Genomic DNA, 6,774 nt, shown 5'->3' on the forward strand with positions numbered 1-6,774 from the left:
CCAAAACTGGGCAGAGATACAGGCATTCAGTTATATGAAACTCATAAATCTCCAAACAGATTCAACCCAAAGAGAACTTCGCCAAGACACATTACAATAAAATTGTCGAAAATCAAAGACAGAGAAAGAAATTTGAAAGCAGCAAGAGAAAAGAAGCGCATCACATACCAGAGAACCCCCATAAGGATATCCGCAGATTTCTCAGCACTATAAGATAAGAAAATTACAGGCTAATATCTTTCACGAAGATAGATGCAAAAATCCTCAACATAACATTAGCAAACTGATTTCAGCAGCACACTAAAATCATCCTACATCACAATCAAGTTGTACTTATCCCTGGGATGCAAGGCTGGTTTAACATATGCAAATCAATAAACGTGATACACCATTTTAACAAAATGAAGAATAAAAATCATATGATCATCACAATAGACACAGAAAAAAAAAATGGACAAATTCAACTTTTTTCATGATAAATATTCTCAACAAATTAAGTATAGAAGGAATGTACCTCCATGTTAAAAAGGCCATTTGTGACAAGCCTACAGCTAACATCATACTCAATGGTGAAAAGTGAAAAGTGTAAAGCTTTTCCTCTAAGATTAGGAAGAAGAGAGGGTGTTTACTCTCACCACTTCTATTTAACATAGTACTGGAAGCCCTAGCCAGAGCAGTTAGGCAAAGAAAAGGCATAAAGTCCATCTTAAATGGAGAATTAAATTGTCTGTTTGAAGATGATTTGATCTTATAACAGAAAACCCTAAAGACTCTACCAAAATACTGTCAATACTAATAAACAGATTCAGTAAAATGTTGGGATACAAAATCAACATACAAAAATAGTTGCATTTCTATACACTAACAACAAACTATTACTAAAAATAAAGTATTTATTTACTTAGTAATAAATTTAACCAAGGATGTGAAAGATCTGTACACTAAAAACTATATAACATTGATTAAAGAAATTAAAGAGTGCACAAATAAATGGAAGACATCTCATGGACTGGAAAAGTAAATATTGCTAAAAGGTCCACACTACCCAAAGTGATCTACAGATTCAATGTAATCCCCATTTAAATTCCAATGGCATTTTTCACAGAAATAGAAAAAAAACTTGAAACTCTAACACCATAAAACTCCTGGAGAAAAACTCCTTGACACTGTCCTGACAAAAATTTTTTGGATTTGGCATCAAAAACACAGATAACAGAAGCAAAAATAAACAAGTGGGACTACACAAAATTAAACACCTTCCGCACAGCAAAAGAAACAATCAAAAAACTCAAAAGGCAACCTCTAAAATGGGAGAAAATATTTGCAAATTATATCTCTTATAAGGGGTTGATATCCAAAATATATAAGGAGTACATATAATATAATTGCAAAAATCAAATACCTAATTAATAAATGAGTAAAGGACCTGAATAGACATTTTTCCAAAGAAGACATACCAATGGCCAAAAGGTACTTGAGAGATGATCAACACCACTGATTTTCAGGGAAATGAAAATCAAAACCACATGAGATATCACCTCACACCTCTCAAAAGGCTGTTATCAAAAAGTCAAAAGATCATAAGTGTAGGCAAGGATGTGGAGAAAAGGGAACACTTGTGCACTGTTGGTGGGAATGTAAACTGGTACAGTCATTATGAAGAACAATTTGGAGGTTCCTCAAAAACTTAAAAATAGAACTACCATATGACTGAGCAAACCCCTTCTGGGTATATATCCAAAAGAAATAACATCATTATCTGGAAGAGATATTTGGACTCCCATGTTCATCACAGCATTATTCATGATATCTAAGTGTCCACCAACAGATAAATCAATTAAGAAAATGTGGTGTATATATTATGAAGTAAGCCAGACATAGAAAGACAAATACTGTATAATCTCACTTATATGTAGAATCAAAAAATAAAGAAGTTGAACTCATTAACAGAAGGTAGAATGGTAGTTACCAGCGTCTAGGCCATGGGGGTAGAGGGGTGATGTTGGTCATTAGGTACAAATTTCAGTTATATGATTAATAAATTCTGGAGACCTAATGTACAGCATGATGACTATAGTTAATAATAATGTGTTATATATTTGAAATTTGCTAACAGTAGATCTCAAGTGTTCTCACCACAAAAAGAAAAGGGGAGTAACTATTTGAGGTAATGAATGTGTTATTAAGTTGATTTTAGTAATCATTTCACAATATATACTATATCAACACATATATTGTACAACCTAAATATATACAATTCTTGTTTATAAAAAAGAAAATCAATGAAATGAGTGGGTGAGAACCCACAAAAAGTAGAGAATGACAGAAAATATCAATGAGTAAAACTGTGAATTTGTTTTACATCCTACTTGTGACAAAATTCAACATTCCCTAATATAACAAAGACAAAATTTTAAATTAATAAAAAGAATTTTCTAGGTGACAATATATTATATACACTAATGTTGTATGTGACATAAATGTTTATATCATGTTGATAGCTTTACACATACAGATCTTCCTCAACTTACAATGGGATTACATCTGATAAACCCATCATAAGTTGAAAATATCATAATTCAAAATGCATTTAATACACCTAACCCACTGGACATCATAGCTTAGCCTAGCCCACCTTAAAGGTGCTCAGGACACTTACGTTAGCCTACACTTGGTCAAAACCACCTAACACAAAGCCTATTGTATAATAAAGTGTTGAATATCTCAGGTAATTTATTGAATGCTGTATTGAAAGTGAAAAAGAGAATGGTTGTATGAGTACAGAATGGTTGTAAGTGTACTGGTTGTTTACCCTCATGATCACCTGGCTGACTTGGAGAGCTAAGGCTTGCTGCAGTTGCCAGCCATCACAAGAGAGTATATATAGTACTGCACATCACTACCCCAGGAAAATATCAAAATTCAGAATGGGAAGTATGGTTTCCACTGGAGGCCTATTGCCTTCACACAGTTGTAAAGAGAAAATCTTAAGTTAAACCATTATCAGTTGGGACCATCTCTAATTACACAGTCATACAATATAACAGTTTTTAGAAGGTAATTACTCATGCTTATAACTTTTCACCTATTTATTCCATTTACTGGATTATATTTGTATACATGCTTATTGTCAATTTTTTAACTTAAAATTTTAAATTAACATTTTTCAAAATTATGTTAATCCTACTAGTTATAATAAACTATAATTGTGATAAAACTATTTAATGTGAGTTATTATGATATAATGTTGAGTGGAATACTTATAAGTCATCTATAACAACATAACAATGTAAATTGTCAAGAAATCTGACAATTTCAAAAAAATATATCAATATGGACCAAGATTAAAAAGCCAGAGGGGAATGAACATGAAAATAAAAGGGTGTGTACAGTTTTAATTTTTAAGGCTTTCCATATGATTATAGTATTGTTCTTTAATGAATACGAATAGATGGCTAAACAAATGATACTGTACCAGTCAAAGTTCTCCAGAGAAACAGAAAAATTTGGATATACGTGGATGTGGAAAAAAGATTTATTAAGGAAATGGCTTATATGACTATGGAGACTGGAACGTCCAAAACCTCAAGCAGGATGGAGATCCAGGAGAGCTGATGTTCCAGTTTGAGTCTGAAGGCCGTACACGAAGAACTGACATTGCAGATGAAGGAAGTTCAAAGACAGTCAGCTGAAGAATTCTCTTTCTTAGGGGAGGTCTTAGTTTTGTTCTATTGAGGGCTTCAACCAGTTGGATGAGGCCCACCCACATTGTAAGTACAGTCTGCCTTACTAAAAGTGCACTAATTTAAATGTTAATCTCATCCAAAACACCCTTATAGAAATACCCAGAATAATTTTTGACCAGATATCTAGGCATCTTGTGGTCCAGTCAAGTTGACACAGAAAATTAACCATCACATGTACTATTTTACCTGGCAAGGAAAATACATCCATTCATCACCTGGATAATAGGGGATCAGAAATAAGGCTTATCTAGAGGGGTCACCCTGTGGAAAATCAGGGCTGGGAAGAAAACCAAATCTCTTGGGAATATGTCAATATCAGGTCACAGGAGGGCAGTTATAGGTGTAAAAATTAGGGGATAATTTGAATGTAGTGTGAAAAATGGAATTTGGGTAGAAACAGTTTTCAAAAACCTAAACTGTGTCCAAATGCAAGATATATTTTTGTGGAGAAGGAGGATAGATGGTCAGAGGCACACATTAGGGGTCTCACAGCAGGGCTAATTTGAAGGGTAAAAATTCAGGAAAAAATCAGTCACTGGGTAACCAGAGAGGATGGTGGCTCTGAGGAAAGAGAGGGCAGATCCAAGAGCAAACTGTCACCAGTGATGTTATGAGTTACTAACCTAAATCTCCTTATCTTGCTTTTCCAGGAAATAATTGGCTAAAGGGGTAAGACAGGACTCCACCAACATATGAAAATTATGTGACCAATGTTGAAAAACCAGAGGATGCTGAATTGAGAGCCTATCAAGTCATTAGTGAGAATTCTCATCACACATTAATGCACAATAGTTTCTACATTATTGCTTTGAAGAATGAAGAAAATAACTGAATCATAAATCAATGAAATGGTGATCCATTTCATTCTTTGTCTTTGAACTGTGATTAAATTCAAGGGTTAAACTTACTTTGATCTGAGATATTCTTCTTCCTTTTACGCATCTTCTAATAATGAATTAATTTTTCTCTTAGAAGTTTTGATTTCCCACAGTTGCTCAGTTAGAGATTGTCACAAGAGTCATTTTCTTCCTTCTGTTTTTCTCACTCTCATAGACAATATTGACACTGTGCTATTTTCCCAAAGATGTTATTTTAATGGACATTACACTGGTGAATTTGGCAACAACAAGGCAAACAGCAGAGTTGGGAGAGATGTAGCCGTTTCTATTGCATCTTTTGGCAGAGTTACAGACTTTAGATTTACTATCCTCAGATGCCTCATCTGACTCGTTTTTATTATTTTTACAACCCAGGAAGATGCTTTGGTGTCCATAGGCCAAACTTCAACTTGCCATAAGCCCTATCCCAAAGGTCTCTGTGCTTGGGTTTGTCCTGATCCTTGAAGCTACTGAAAACACTTTAATAAAATCATAATAAAAAAGTCCTTAAAACACAAGTGGTACACTGAAAATGCATCCTTTTCCTTGCTCCTGCTCCAATCTGTGCTTTAGGGATGCTCCCAGTGCCAAATCCGGTGCCTTTGGAGTGGGTCCCCAAAGATTTCTGAGCTTTCTATTCTATCTCTTTGAAGAAATGAGACAGTTAGAATTGGCAGGACTTAGTCTTCATCCTCGAAGCCTCAGGGAATGAGAGTACCAGTCTTTTCCTGGTGTTAGCTTTTGAAGTCCTTTGTTTGTTTTGTTTTGTTTAAATATTGACGCCTTGGAATCAGAGGATGTCAGTTTGATTCCTTATACTACAATTTACTCTATAATTAAAAAAAATCATTTAGAGTCCTTAAATATATATTTCCTCAGCCACAAGGAGAAAATATTTCTTGCCTGGCTGCTGACATGACTAAATAGCATAATAAAGGTTGAAATATGTTGAAAAATGCAAAGAAGAACATAAATGTTAAGTACTATCAACATCACTTCCATTGTGATTTATGTGTAACAGAAAAATAAGCTTAGTTTTTCTGAGGAAAGATTATTCATTAAATAATTGATTTTTGATTAATTGATTTAACAATCACCTGGTTTCCCTTTACACGTTTAATGTCATATTTAAAAACAAATCTAAAGGAAATATAGTCATTGAGGACCTCTGGTTCAAATGGGTTATCTCAAAGGATTTTATTGGGAACACTGTATATATTTGAAAAGAATAAACCATAGTTACTCAAGGTGACTGTATTCCTAATACAGAAATGTTATTCAATAGCTGGATTTGTGTCTATAGCATGTCCTCAGAAAGAAATGAGAAAAAAAAAAGAAACTTTGCTGTGATTTATTTGTATATTATAGTCGCGCATATTGACACAGAAAATACTGCAAGTCAAAGAACACTTATTGATGAGCAATTTCTCATTCAGAGGGAGGACCAGAAATATGTGACCAAGAATTTTGTTATTTAATATTCATTCATTCATCCATTTAGCATCTAATTCATGCTAATTCCAAGAAGGAATTGAAGTGACTGTCAACTTTCAAAAATCTCTAACGTTGTTGGGATATATGCATAGTGTTTTTATATAGTTTCTCATTTATTGAAATTCAGTCACTGTTCATTGAATTTTCAAGATATACATTGATATAATAGAGGTTCAGTGATTCATTCCCTCAGACACTACATAGTTGGCTAAGGAAAGTCAGGCCCCTTGAATTCAAAATGTACCTTTCTTCTATCACCTACCATCAGACACTGGGCACTTCAGAGACAAGGACCACAGTGTTGACCACAAATCCTTTCAGTGTTTGTCTTGGTTTTACTGGTACTAATTTGAGGATAAAAACCAAGAAGCTCAATCTCAGAACGATGGTTTTAAAGGAAAATCTTTGCTACACCGCATCCAAGTAATTAATGAAAACCCAAGTAATTAACATTCTGTAGGTAGAAAATTGAAAGCATGAGCCACAGAAAGTCATCTTTGGAAATACCAAAGACCGAGGCCACTCATGTTCTATAAGCCTCTAATCCAACATGGTCTCTGCTATAGCTGCGTGAAGGCAGGAGATGATAGGCCTGTTCAATTTCATCCCTCTAAAAGTCTAACATAGTTCTTTACACATAGGAGAAGCCAGATCAA

The sequence above is a fragment of the Eschrichtius robustus genome, chromosome 18, assembly GCF_028021215.1.
Source record: "Eschrichtius robustus isolate mEscRob2 chromosome 18, mEscRob2.pri, whole genome shotgun sequence".
Lineage (NCBI taxonomy): Eukaryota > Metazoa > Chordata > Mammalia > Artiodactyla > Eschrichtiidae > Eschrichtius > Eschrichtius robustus.